Here is a 14,136-nt window from a genome sequence, read left to right on the forward strand (position 1 = left end):
GTCTCTACTTGTTTATCCAGACCTTGGGCACTCGTCCAACTGTTTCTGTGCTGTCCACACAGGCTTACTTTCTCCATCCCTGTCTGTTTATCTTTCCGTCACCTGGGCACTCATCCAACCTTGTCTGTGCTGTCCACACAGGCTTACTTTCTCCATCCCTGTCTGTTTATCTTCCCGTCACCTAGGCAACAGCTCTACTTGTTTATCCAGCCCTGGGCACTCATCCAACCTTGTCTGTGATGTCCACACAGGCTCATCCAACCTTGTCTGTGCTGTCCACACATGCTCATCCAACCTTGTCTGTGCTGTCCACACCGGCTTACTTTCTCCATCCCTGTCTGTTTATCTTCCCGTCACCTGGGCACTCATCCAACCTTGTCTATGCTGTCCACACAGCCTCATCCAACCCTGTCTATGCTGTACACACAGGCTTACTTTCTCCAGCCCTGTCTGTTTATCTTCCCTTCACCTAGGCAACGGCTCTATTTGTTTATCCAGCTCTGGGCACTCGTCCAACTGTTTCTGTGCTGTCCACACAGGCTTACTTTCTCCATCCCTGTCTGTTTATCTTTCCATCACCTGGGCACTCATCCAACCTTGTCTGTGATGTCCACACAGGCTCATCCAACCTTGTCTGTGCTGTCCACACATGCTCATCCAACCTTGTCTGTGCTGTCCACACAAGCTTACTTTCTCCATCCCTGTCTGTTTATCTTCCCGTCACCTGGGCACTCATCCAACCTTGTCTATGCTGTCCACACAGCCTCATCCAACCCTGTCTATGCTGTACACACAGGCTTACTTTCTCCAGCCCTGTCTGTTTATCTTCCCTTCACCTAGGCAACGGCTCTATTTGTTTATCCAGCTCTGGGCACTCGTCCAACTGTTTCTGTGCTGTCCAACTCTCTGTGTTTACCCAACCGAGCATTACAGGGAGGCAGTTAAATAGCAAGGTCTGTTCTTAGGATCTGTTAACAGTTTGCCTCTCTCAGCACTGGGGAAGAAATATCAAGTGTGCATTCGAAATGACTGGGATGGAAGTGACCTATGGAAACTGGCCTCTATTGGACAGATCATGGCTTTCATTTGTAGAGTCACTGGGTGACCACTGGTGGGGTTCCGTATCTGAGGAACAAATGATATCTTTCCTCAATAGACCCGAGGTGAAGGTGGGAGCTTTTGCCATAGCGGACTACCGTGGAGCGGAGCCCGGAGGAGTGTGTTCATGTATGATGAAGACAGGGGATTGTGACATTATCTCATTCGCCATATATGTCACTGGAGGCCGTTACAAATGCACCGACTTCCTAGAGTGGGAATACAGTCAACCAGCAAAAATTATAGAAGACATGATTGCAAATTACCCAGGAGGGTACCTGATGGCTAGACCTAGAGCCATACCTGGTGGTCAAAGCAAGGGGACTTGCATACGTGTAGTGGAAGAGATGCATACTATGATACAGTTACTAAAGAGTGCATGGTGGGGACTGTCTCTTGGGCAGTCGCCAAATGGTAGGTCCCCAGGGTCAAGTGAGCACACTGCCTTGTTAAACAGTCTAAAGAGTATGCAAAGTGAAAACTTCAACCCTGCTGCTGCAGTATGTTACATGGATGAACATCGCTCTGGATACCTCTTTGACATTGTAACAGGGAAAGGAAAGGTATACAAAATCATGTTCCATGGGTCTGGCTTTCGATGTGGGACCAATCTACACTTCTACACCATAGGAGAGTTGATTGACTACATGAGAGGGGCTAGGAATGTAACTTTTGTGCCACGACCTTCCCCCTAATGTGAGGGGAGACAATGACAAGGATGGAGTAGGATCGAAGGACACAAGAGGGTTCGATATTCTCAGCACAAGGCTATGGATATGAATAGTGAACTCTTTTCATAACATACTCTGTAAGATATTATACAATGTTACAGCTAGAGTGTACTTTTTCTTGAAATGAATAAACCAAATCAATGGTGTCTTTTGCCTTTATTCAATATATTTGTGAAACATTACTGTATAACATAGTCCTCCTGCACATATCACGCAATTGTTGTTAACCCATACATGTTGCCCCATAGTAAAAGTTATACCAATCCCTTAAAGACATATGGTTATTCAACATAAACTTCAACTGGGTTCTCCTGATCAACACCTCGGTGCTTAACTGTGTGACAGTAGAAAGACTGTCAATGTCTTCTTCCTCACATCCCTCTGCAAGCCTCAGCCCATGGATGAGTTTGGTGTATATGTCCCAGAGTGTTGTTCCATAGAGTATGGTGATTGAGAGATGCCCAGTGATTTCACCTATGTTTTCAGAGGGGCTCTGGATCAAGACTTTGATGTGAGGCCTATTTTCGTCTACAATGGCAATGTTGTCCGCGTACTCGCTCATGGTCTGGTACAGTGCGGAGACGTATTTCATCAAAGCATATGGGATGACAATACCCCCACCATACATGTGTCTAGGAGGGAAAGATGTACAGTCGAGGTCTTGGAAGGCTCGCGGGGTTGCCATTGCCATCTCCTGAGTGACTCTGTGGAGAATTCCAAGGTCGTCGAGGGAGACAGATCGCCAAAGAGCTAGGACATTTCTGAGAGCATCATAGTCCTTGTCAGTGCCGAGTTGATGGGAAGGTACGCACACGTAGCTGTCTGCACACTGGGGGAAAGAAAAGGATGCTATTCCACTGGGTCCCCTGGTAATGCTGACAAAGCCTTTCGCCGAACACAGGCCGCATATGAATTGAAACTCCCCTCGGGGAGAAGCGACCAGAACGTCTAAAGCTCCTTTCGCTCTGTCCGAGGCCCAGAGACTGTTTGACATCATGAAGGCTAAGACATTGATGAGAGCCTGCCTGTTGTCGTCATCATAGACAGATAGGGTTCGATTGAAAGGCACTGTGTCCGTGCCAGCTATCTTGATACAGGAGCCACCGTTAATGTCAACGTTCCACTGGGATGAAAGTTTAGATGGATCATTAGTCAGGATCCTTGTCTTGTTGTCATTGAGGACAGTGAACTTGACTGGTATTTTGTCCAAGGTGCCTTGCTTGTATGCGGTAACTGTCATGTTGTCAATGACGAACAGAGTGCTGCAGTCTCCAAAGGGTATGAGCCCTTGCAAGTCAATCTTGAACATGGTAGGCTGATGTGCTTCACTGACCTTGTTCATTGTATGGGTGAACACATACTCCTTCTGACTGAAAGACATCTTTACCCGTGCTTGGGATGCTAAAGGTATACTATCACCGGTCTGTACTCAATGCATGTATACGAAATGGTATATACAGTGCTTTTCGTCTCGATCACGAGAGCCACCGTCTTTCATTGACACACCGTCCTATCCTTCTCTTCTTGTCTTCACCGTAGACACGCTGGATAAGCCTGTGACCGGGGATATTGTTGGTGAACAGGTCCTTGTAGAAGTTTTTACAACCGGTGCAATGATACGTAACCACCCTGCAGTCAGAGGGAGGACGTCTCCTCTTTCCGAGCGTGGCCCGGACAGGGGTGATCCATTTTTTCTCCTTAAAGGTCTCGATCCAGGTTCTCATGACTTTTGCGTCGGCGCAACAGTACGGCATGATGCAAAGAACAGATTCTGGGTACATAACGGGCCCAGAGCTGAACGCGTCAGGGGTCTGTATCTGCAACATGAGTACAGTCTGATACAGAAGGCCTGCCAGGTCAACTAGAGTCCTCTCGCACAGCTCGCTTCTCACTATGGAAAGCCTACCAGTAGTAGAGTAGGTGATCCCAGCGTCTTGCAACATGACAATCGGCAACGAAAGCAAGATGGAGGCGTCAGAGCAAGAGTCGTTGTCGACAAGGGACAGTATGCCTTCCGATATGGCTTCCGTGAGCCTTTTCCCGAGCGAGGCGCTTAGGTTCCTGTAGACATCACGGGGCTGTAGGGACATGTCCTTGGTGATCACATTGCTGCAGACCTCGAGTTTCTCACCGGGCAGACGCGCCACAGTTTCCCTGTTGATCCTTAGGTGCTCCAACTCACTACTACCGCAGACGGGTATCATGTGTTCAGGGCAGTTGTTCATTACCGCGTTGAAAGCCGTGGTTGCCCTCTTCAACCTCTGTCTGACTGAGGAGATTGAGGTGAGCAAGTGCTCTTTGCAATCATCCAGGCTGTGGGAGCCAAGGGCAGAACTGTACATGTAGCGGGGTAAGCAGTAGTCTATAATGCAGTGAGCTAAAAGCTTTCCAGAGCGGTTCACCAAGGTAGAGTCAGCATAGTGAGCTATCAGCACCCTGGAGTTGGCGAAACATTTGTTGAAAGGCTGGTAGGGGTGTGAAATGATCTCTGTGTAAGACGAGGAATCGATTGGCGTTAGGGTTCTGGGGGCCGGGGTGTGATGCTCCTCCGTGTTGTCATCTCTAACGGGTTTGGACCCGTGTTCATTATCACCGTCAGACACCACGCTTGTGTCGGAACGCTTGGCCTCGCATATGAGCGATCCACCGAACATGGCCGTGATACACCCTGTGTTAGCCTGGAGGTTCAAGGGGTATCTGTAGAAGGCTGCTTCGCAAGGGTTACACTTGTGATACTCGGGGCATTCGACTGGCTTGACAGAGAGTCCTGTAATGTGCTGTAGCCACGTCTTCACAGTTTCTAGGTAGGTCGTTTTAACACTGGAGTTGGCTACCTGCAAGCGATCCAGTGTTTGTTGACTAAAGTGCTTGTTCTTTGATGATTTGATGAGACTGCTCCAAGGAAAGAACCCTGCTGCCATCTTGGACGCGATGAGTTGCGATGCTTTGCACGCTAACAGGTCTCTGAGGATGGCTTCCTTGCGCGAGAACATGTGGTTCATGCAGTATTTCCAGTCCTTGTACAGCGTTCTCACTGTGATGGTGTCGCTCGACGCAGACTCGTAGCCCTGTACGGGAACCAGTGTCGTAGAGACCGCAGAGAACCCAGAGTCCAGCTTCAACGTTATAACATCGTCCACTCGGTAAGAGGTGAGGAAGGAGCTAGCTCGATGTAAGTCTAACCACTGCCCGTGATCGTCCAGGATCGGTTCCCTCTCCAGGTATAAGATTACATCTCCAGCCTTGAGCTGGTGCCAGGGAGAGGTTGAAAAGCAGGACAACACGTCAGTCTCCAGTTTGACACAGTCTCCCCTCATGACGCAGGATATGAAGGTGTCCGTCACGGCAGAATCACAAGGGGAGCGCATACTTTTGAAGGCCGACAGCCCCCTGACCTTTACGGAGATCGAAGACAGATCACCCTTGTCGTCTAGGTTGTGACTGAGAGCCACGTAGGTCTTCTTAGCTACGTGACAGTAGACCGAGCAACTGTTTTCATACTCCAGCTTGACTCTCCTGTCTTTAACGAAGGGCCCTGTGACATCCGCAACTTCTTCGGACCCAGGGACTCTTGCCACAAAGACGGGATATCCTTCCTTGGTGAATGTTCCTTTCGGGTCTCTGGCTACATTTCGGTGTGTGTTACCTCTGCCTATCACGTACATCCTCTCGAGAGTGTCCTCAACCAAGGCAGTGTGCACGTAGTCCAGAAAGGCAGGCACCTGGGAGCCAGCCCTCTTAAACATGTCACCCACAGCCTTCCGGCCATCACAGGCAAAGCTCTCGAGGAGTTTGATGTCAGTGTCCCCGGACCGGGGCGTATCTGTTCTGTGCACGACTACATCAGACACGTCCCTTTCGGGGATGTCCCGGGGACCGTATCCGACTGAGACCATGACACTGTCAGTGTCTCCGTAGACAACAGGGCAGCTGTGCTGGTAGAACGTAGACACACAGTTGTTTACAACGGCAATCTGTTGCCTGCCGTGGCCAGATATGAGAGGCCCGCAGGGACGAGGAGCCGTTCCGTAGAAGGAGTTGGCTAGGACTTTACACTCTCCCTCCTGTAGCTTGTAGTAGACCCGCTCGGCCTCGCTGATGTCAGGGTTCTTGAGTTTCCTCTTGAACTCAGCTCGCTGGTTGAGATAGTACTCTACCGAGGAAGAGAATATGCCCGGGGCACGGATGAAGCAGCCTTGGGTCTGGTCGTACTTGAGAATGAGCGATGCGTACTGAAACCCCTCAGCCTCCCAGTTGTAACACACCCAACCCGATAGATCGTGGGGAAAGTCAACGGGAGGCCAGGGGATGGTGGTCTCAGGTGAGATGTTGAGAGCGCACATGATCGAGGGGTACATACTGGAGAAGTCAAAGGACAGCTCCAGACCCATGCCGGGCCCCGAGTAGTGTAGGCCAGTGAGTGGGTCACACACAGATCCTCCCTTCCACATGTCACTGTCACCATTGTCTGAGGCGAGATTAGGATCCCATCGCAGTCGGCTGTTCAGTTCCATGCCCAGGGGTCCCGCTTTCACTCTGAGGGTATCGAGTGTAAACTTGAGCTGGGGGATCTGAACCGAGTGAATGCTCTGCACAAAGCCGCAAAAGTTATCCCCTCTCCCGTGTACCACCACGTCTATATTGAGAGTGGCCCTACATCGATGAAACAGAGTTGATACTGGGTTGAGAACTTTAGCCAGCCTGGCGCACAGCTGTGAGTCGACCAAGTTGTAGACGAGCACGGCAAATAGACTCCTACCTCCGAGTCTGATCATCTCGTCCATGCTAGAGTAACCCACGTCCGCTAGCTTGCAAAGCTTTCTGGTGTCCTTTGGAACCTTTCTGTGTAGCTTCCTGACCTTGGAGATGACAAAGGGTGCCACGTCGTTCAACTTCATGCTGGTACACGCAAACTTTATATCTCTGGTCCCCGCCATCCTGTACAGATCTATGATGTTCATACCGCAGCTGTTCATCTTGAAGTGGCCCAGCTTGGCCTTGTCTTTGTTGAACGTTTGGATGTGCACAGATATCAGTTGGAGCTTGTACTCGGTCAAGGTTCCGTTGAGCAACACAGAGCCTACGCTCTTCAGCATCTCCTTGTACATATCAAGGTAACGTACGTTTTCAAACTGGAAGAACGGTACCATGTCATGGGCCAGGGCCTTGGTGACAAAGAGGCCGTACCAGGCTCGCAATAGCGAGGCTCCTCGTTCCTGGGTAACGGCGTCTCGGAACTTGGTGTAATCCGATTGAGTGTAAAAATGCACACGCTGCTCGATCACTCTCACATCGAATTCGGCGTTGAACACGTACAGCAGTTCTATGCCGTACTTGTACAGCAGTTGGATCATCTTCTCCAGGACTGCGAGTTCTCCGGAGCACGGGTAAAACATAATCCTTCTGACATCGTCTATACCGGCACCCCTGGCTAGTTCGTGGTCAGCCTCTGGTTGGTGGTTGTGTGTTACCTTACATTTGTTATAGACAACTATCAGCTTCTTCCTGTGGTGGTCAGGTGAAGTCTTGGGTATGTGGGAGTTGAGGATCACGAGAGAGATGCAGGTTATCTCGTGCTGCTGACCTGGCATGTCAGGAGATAGAGTAGGGATAGAGACGTGCTTACTATGTTTTGGCAATTGTGACCTGCCAGTGTCTAGCATGTGAACCAGCTTAGTCCTGTACTCTGTCATGCCCTCGACCGTACGCTCAGTGCAGTAGGGGAACCTGTAGGCGAATGAGTCGCATCTTAGGGACATGTCTCGGTATGATTTGTCAAACACGGTCTCAATGTCCAGACACGCTGCCTTGTAGAAATAGGCCACGTGTTTACTGTCAAAGAGCTTAGTCTCAGCCTCAGACAGGTCGTGATCATAGATGAGTTCGGATACTGAGAGCACCTGGTTCAGCTTGTTTGCAGACATGAAATAGACCCTACCGAACATGACATTGGAGCACAAGGCAGGCGTGTTACCGTCTCGAGCAATGTAGTAGCCCTTGTCGGGGCAAAAGTCTCCGAAAGTGAGTGCTCCCCTTACAGATTCTACATACCTTTTGGCCAAGGATATACATTTAAGCGGGAAAACGAGAGCATTTACTTTCCGCTTAATGTCATCATGGAGAACGTGGACGTTCACTGGCTCAGCAGCAAAGTGTTTAGACCAATTTCTACCAACCAGCTCCCAGGTCTCTTCCTCGCCATCCTGATCGCGACCCAAGTCTAGGTCATAACCCACAACAGGAGCTATACCAGTAACTTTGAAGTGTACCGTAGTGTAGATTTTGATATCTCGAGCCTGCACCACCAACCCTCTGCATAACAGCGCCTCCTCCTGTCTGTTAAAGAGGACAGACTTGATCATCACCCCTACCAGATTAGGTTCAAGGTCAGGGTTTACAACTCTACGCTCGGGGTAGATGTCAGGAAAGTAATCCACGAAAGGCACGGCTTTGTTCATGATTGTTACTCAAGAGACCTAGGGGACTTTATTTTACAGAGTGTAGTCACATATTTTCGTAGAACTACTGTTCAGTGACAACCTGAAACCCTTTGTATGGTATCAAGCATCCAACTGATGCTAAGATATCAAATGTTGAACTAAGGAGCATATGGAGAGCAAAGGATGAAAGATCTTAATCGAAACCAAGTACAGACCTACACAACCAGGGCTGAATTATCCGTTCAGGGCTGAATTACCCATTTGTGACCAAGTCTGAGGTACCCGACCACGGCTGGCTCATCACAACAGAGCTGAGTTATCCATTTGCGACCAAGTCTGAGGTGCCCGATCACGGCTGGCTCATCACAACAGAGCTGAGTTATCCATTTGCGACCAAGTCTGAGGTACCCGACCACGGCTGGCTCATCACAACAGAGCTGAGTTATCCATTTGCGACCAAGTCTGAGGTACCCGACCACGGCTGGCTCATCACAACAGAGCTGAGTTATCCATTTGCGACCAAGTCTGAGGTGCCCGACCACGGCTGGCTCATCCGAGCAGAGCTGAGTTATCCATTTGTGACCAAGTCTGAGGGGCCCGACCACGGCTGGCTCATCCGAGCAGAGCTGAGTTATCCATTTGAGACTAAGTCTGAGGTGCCCGACCACGGCTGGCTCATCCGAGCAGAGCTGAATTATCCATTTGTGACTAAGTCTGAGGTGCCCGACCACGGCTGGCTCATCCGAGCAGAGCTGAATTATCCATTTGTGACTAAGTCTGAGGTGCCCGACCACGGCTGGCTCATCCGAGCAGAGCTGAATTATCTGTCTCCAGTCACATGCTCATCTATCCGAACACGGCTGACTTATCCAAATACGAGACACTGACTTCTCTGTTCAGAGCTGAAGTGTCCGATCCAGTCACGTGCTCATGTATCCGAACACGGCTGACTTATCCAAATACGAGACACTGACTTCTCTGTTCAGAGCTGAAGTGTCCGGTTCAGTCACGAGCTCATCTATCCAAACACGGCTGACTTATCTAACTCAGACAAACTGACTTCACTGTTCAGAGCTGAAGTACCCTGTCAAGGACATGAGGTTTAGTGTAACATGTATGCCAAGGAGTTAGGAAGTAGGCTCTAGGGCTCTCAATTGTGTTAGACCAGAGAAGACAACACTATCAAAGCATGGCCACTAAGAAAAATACAACGGTGTCAACCTATTGTAATGTTTTGCCTCACAGACAAGCAAATACAGCTGTGTTAGAAACAGTGAACGTGCCTTCCAATAGGAGAGCCTTCTTCTTAGCGGTTGACAATGACATACTACACGATAGGATATCAGATGAGCTGTCTTTCGGAGCGTTGTCACCAAAGGACAGAGCTACTTTCCAATTTCTCCTTTACCTGACATATTGCTGCAAAGGCGAGGTTCTCCAAGTGACTCTGGAGAACACAGATTTCTGCAGTATGTCACCACCTATCAGAGAGGATTTTGCTCAGGGGCGCCTATTCTGTTTTATCCTAGACATGAGTAACGAGGAGCCATGTGAAACAAATACGCCGTCGTCTAGCCTCGGTGTACAGTCCCAGTTAAGCACACTGGCCGCCTCTGGTGATACGGATGGGGATGTGTCCAGTACCCAGTTGCTCAGACTCATGAACATGAGTGTGAACATGGATGTGTTCAGAGGAGATGGCGCCAGGTCTGACACCAATTACGACACGTCCCCACATCAAGCAACTGACAATGAGATGACAGAAGCCTTTGAGGAGGCGTTCAACGCTTTCATGCGACTGCAATTGGTTAGGAAAAGGGCATCATCCGTCAACAATGCTATGATAGTGATGAGAGACAGCAAGGGAGAGCTAGGCTCCATGTTCGACTGGGTGGATATCCGCAGTGATACACTGAATGCTACCAAGGTGGATAGGAAGAAGGTGAAGGAACTCCAGGGTTCCATGTACACCCCAGCCTGTCAGTCAGGGAGGCAGGTGGTTTCCTTACCGGAGTCTATAATGGACCTAAATCTCAATGTTCTGGAGACCTCCATAGGGAGGATCACAGACAGTACAAGCAAAGGTGAATCCAAGAACCTGTTCCTAGCAATCATGTCTAAGCTGACGTGCGTGCAATGGCTGAACCAGAAGGTTGTTGAAACGTGCTACAACTCGACCATTCCAGAGGATGTGAGATTTGTGGAAAGACTGAAACGTTTCACGGTCGATCTCAACAGGTCCTCTGGAGGCATGGAGGTTGACATCAGAGGTCTCTTGGTATTCAGGTACTCTGTGGAGAAACTCATTGACAGGGAGAACCCGGACCTATTTCTCAACTCTCTGATCCACAGGCACATGCCCGTCACCAAGAGCCGCATTGCCAGGGTATTACGTGATGTAAAGAGTAGACGCAGAACTAAAGCTATCGCGTCTTTGCTGAGGAAAGGACAGTGTTATTGCAAGACGAGGCTCACCAAGGACCACATTGGAGCGTGTAGCGGAGAGTGTCAGACCTCATATTCTTGTTTCTACAACGCCTCAGAGGATCACCCCTTCATTGTGAGTAAAGACGACCACAGCTACTACTTTGCGCACCTGTACCCTCATCTGGGTAAACTGGAGCGCCTCAGCAAGGAAATGAAAGTCAGGTACAGAGGCCGCAGACAGTTCGAGAGCATAGTGGATATGGTGTTCAATATCCTTGTCAGGCACCAGTTCAGTGTGAAAGACTCACTATACCAAGGTTTGACAGACGTGATAGACGACAAAATGAGAAACTCGAGCTTGTCTCTCGGTCACGACCTCACCGAGATACACGAGTCGTTATACCTGGCGCCTGGAAATGACGATGACTGTCCGGAGCATTCGGACCCTCTGAATCCGGTGAAAGTGTACGACCAAGCATTGGTGCGCTACTTGTTCTGTGACAGCCTTCAAGTGGGAAGGTTGTTTCAGGCGTCTACGACGTTCAATTACATTATCACCAACACCGCTCCCAGGTACACCATCGAACGGATTATGCTCTTAAACGTTACGGGTCCCGGTGAAGGTAAGAGTTACGCAAACAACGTGCTAAACTACCAGTTCAGGACGGTGAAAGGCTGCATAGAGACGCTGACGTCTTTCACCCCGCAATCCTTCAAGTACAAGCAGAAGAGGAACTCGTGTGTAGTCATGATAGACGACGCTCATATATCACACGAGAAGAACTTGAAATCAGTCGACAAAGAGTCCAACGTGATCCCCAATACGTTCAAGAACCTGTTAGACACCAGCGTACTGGAGAGCGATGTGGTAACCAGAGACATGAGCAGCGGCAAGGTGGACACCGTGAAGTACCACGCTGTCCACAACTGCGGCTTTGTGTGGAACACCAACACAATGGGCTTTGTGAGCGACGCTTGGGCCGACCGGTGTCTGATCATGGAATCTGAGTTTCCCGAGCATGTAACTCGCACGCGTAGCACCAATCAGATACAGGACACAGTAGTCAAACTCAAGATGGACCGTATAGCTGCCGTGTGTCTGTATAGGCAGAACCTGATACAGTCAGCGACCATGATTGCAGAGTCCGAGATAATGCAGTTCGGCGTGAGGTTCGACACCAGCAGGGATGCATGCCTTGCGGCATTATACGGTAGTCACATTGTGTGCACGGGAGTCGTCAGTCGGAGGGTTTCGTTCTGCATCAACCAGCTTGTGTTTGCTGAGGCCATGAAGTTGGCATGCCACTTTGTCTTTGACATATGGATCCCTCCGTGGACAGAGATTCCAGATGAGAAGGATTATCCCCACCTGAGGGGTTACATGAAGCAGATGAACAAGAACAGGCTGAAAGCTCTGAACCAGCTTTCCTTCGGACAGATCTGCCTAGAGACCAACGCTGTCTACAAGCTGTGCACTGCGGCCTGTCTTCCGGACATATGTCCCCGTGCGGTCGACATACAGGGTCACTTTGCCTGCAAGGTGCTAGGGTACATCTTAACCCAGATCCATGAGCAGCAGCTGAAGACTAGTTTGAAAAATGGACACCTGTCCATTTTGGGTATAGATGCTATGTTTTTCTCTGATAAAGAGATCAAGGGTGGCAACGATGTTGCGAACGGGATGCTTTTGCTGTGCTCCACATGCAAGGTCCCGGCTCGGCAGGGTACGAACTCTGCTATAACAACTTACAAGCTGTGTACGTACAGATACGCCACGAACCACAATGCTCCGCATATCAGGAGAGGAGCCTCGAATCATTGCAAGAAAGTAGGTTCTGTCACAGTTCCACTTGAAGCGGTATATGATATCCTTGCCCTATACGCTCCAAGGTCTCACTCGGGCTTTTGGGATCAGTTGGGTGAAGCTATGGTGGAGGCTTACGAGAAAGGAGACTTCCAGGACGTGAATGCTTTCGGACAGTTTGCCAATGAAAGCAGTGAAGATCAGCCGCCTATGCCAAGATTGATATTCACCTTGGACTTCAACAAGGATCCGCTGCGGTCCGTAATACTGGAAGCCACGGCTGCAATAGAACCACTAAACGAACTCACTTTCAACAAGTGCGTGCTGGGAGGGGAGACTTTCCAGTGCTCTGCTCCCTTGTATTATGGGGGGGTTGTCAGAAAGGCAATGTCTCCGAATGCACCTAAGGAAGCCTATGATAAAAGACACCTGAAAGAATCTAGACTAGGCCCGAGCGGCACCTTTCACGGACCCAGACTGAGCGTTTACTCAGCGGAGTACTCTGGTGTACCCGTGAAAAACGTTAGCTCGTTTTGCACCACACGGACCGTGTATCACCAGGAAAAGATACTGTTGAGAGTGAACCGTGATACTCGCGGTCACTTAGCTGAGTTAGAGGAGGATTGGGAGTGGAAAGACGCGACCGACGTGTTCAACAAGGTTCACGGCACTGACGTGTTCTCGGTTGAGATGTTGAAACGGGACTACGCTGCCACAATGGTGGATGTAAAGGGAGAGTTGATAACCGCAAGGCCTTGGCATTCCCAGAAACTCTGTGCCATGACAACTGGACTGCTCGAGGCAAACGGGCGCTCAGCACTTGCCCTGAGAAAGGGTATGAGGCCTGCTAGTGACACACAAGAATGTAGGACTCAGAAGCAACGTCTTGAGCAAGTACCCAGGACAAGTAGCAAGGGACATAAAAGGACAAATAATGAACACCAGCACAGAGGCTCTGTGGAAAGGCTGAGAGTGGAAAAACGAAAACGCCCCAGGTTCGAGGGTGTAGACAACAGCTGAGACTAATGTGAGCTCAGATGCCCATGTAAATTGGTAGACCCTGAGTGGTTGTTGTGACATATAACAAAAAGACCATGTAAATAACACCATGTAAATAAAGTGTACATGCAACCCAGTAACCTCTGTATAGTGATTATGTTATTATATCACCCTCTTTGATATGATAGGACAAATGTCCTTTATGGGCATGACAGATTATGACTGGGTGAAGAGATCACACGTTGGACAACTGTTTACTTCGCTTTCATTTATCATGTGTAATAAGCAGTGACATTGGGTACAAAAGGGTCTACATCTCAGACATATTCAGTCATTGACTGCAGGCACATAGACTTGTTCACACATACAACCAACGACAACCTGGTTAAATGTAAAGCTATCTATATCAGTCCACAGTGTTCACAGTGTTCCCAGTGATCACAGTGAACCTTATGCTCTCTAAGTTACATTTCCATAAAGTCATACTATTTTATAATACATTACAGACTACATTGGACTGTGTATCATACAGCATGTATTCTCGGTCTAGATCTCTTCAACAGCACCGACGAGAGAGGCGAGAGAGGCGGGAGAAGGTTAAGCTCAACCCTCTAGTTAGTAGGTGCCTCAGGGCCAT

The sequence above is a fragment of the Salvelinus fontinalis genome, chromosome 3 (genome assembly GCF_029448725.1).
Source record: "Salvelinus fontinalis isolate EN_2023a chromosome 3, ASM2944872v1, whole genome shotgun sequence".
NCBI classification, from domain to species: Eukaryota; Metazoa; Chordata; class Actinopteri; order Salmoniformes; family Salmonidae; genus Salvelinus; species Salvelinus fontinalis.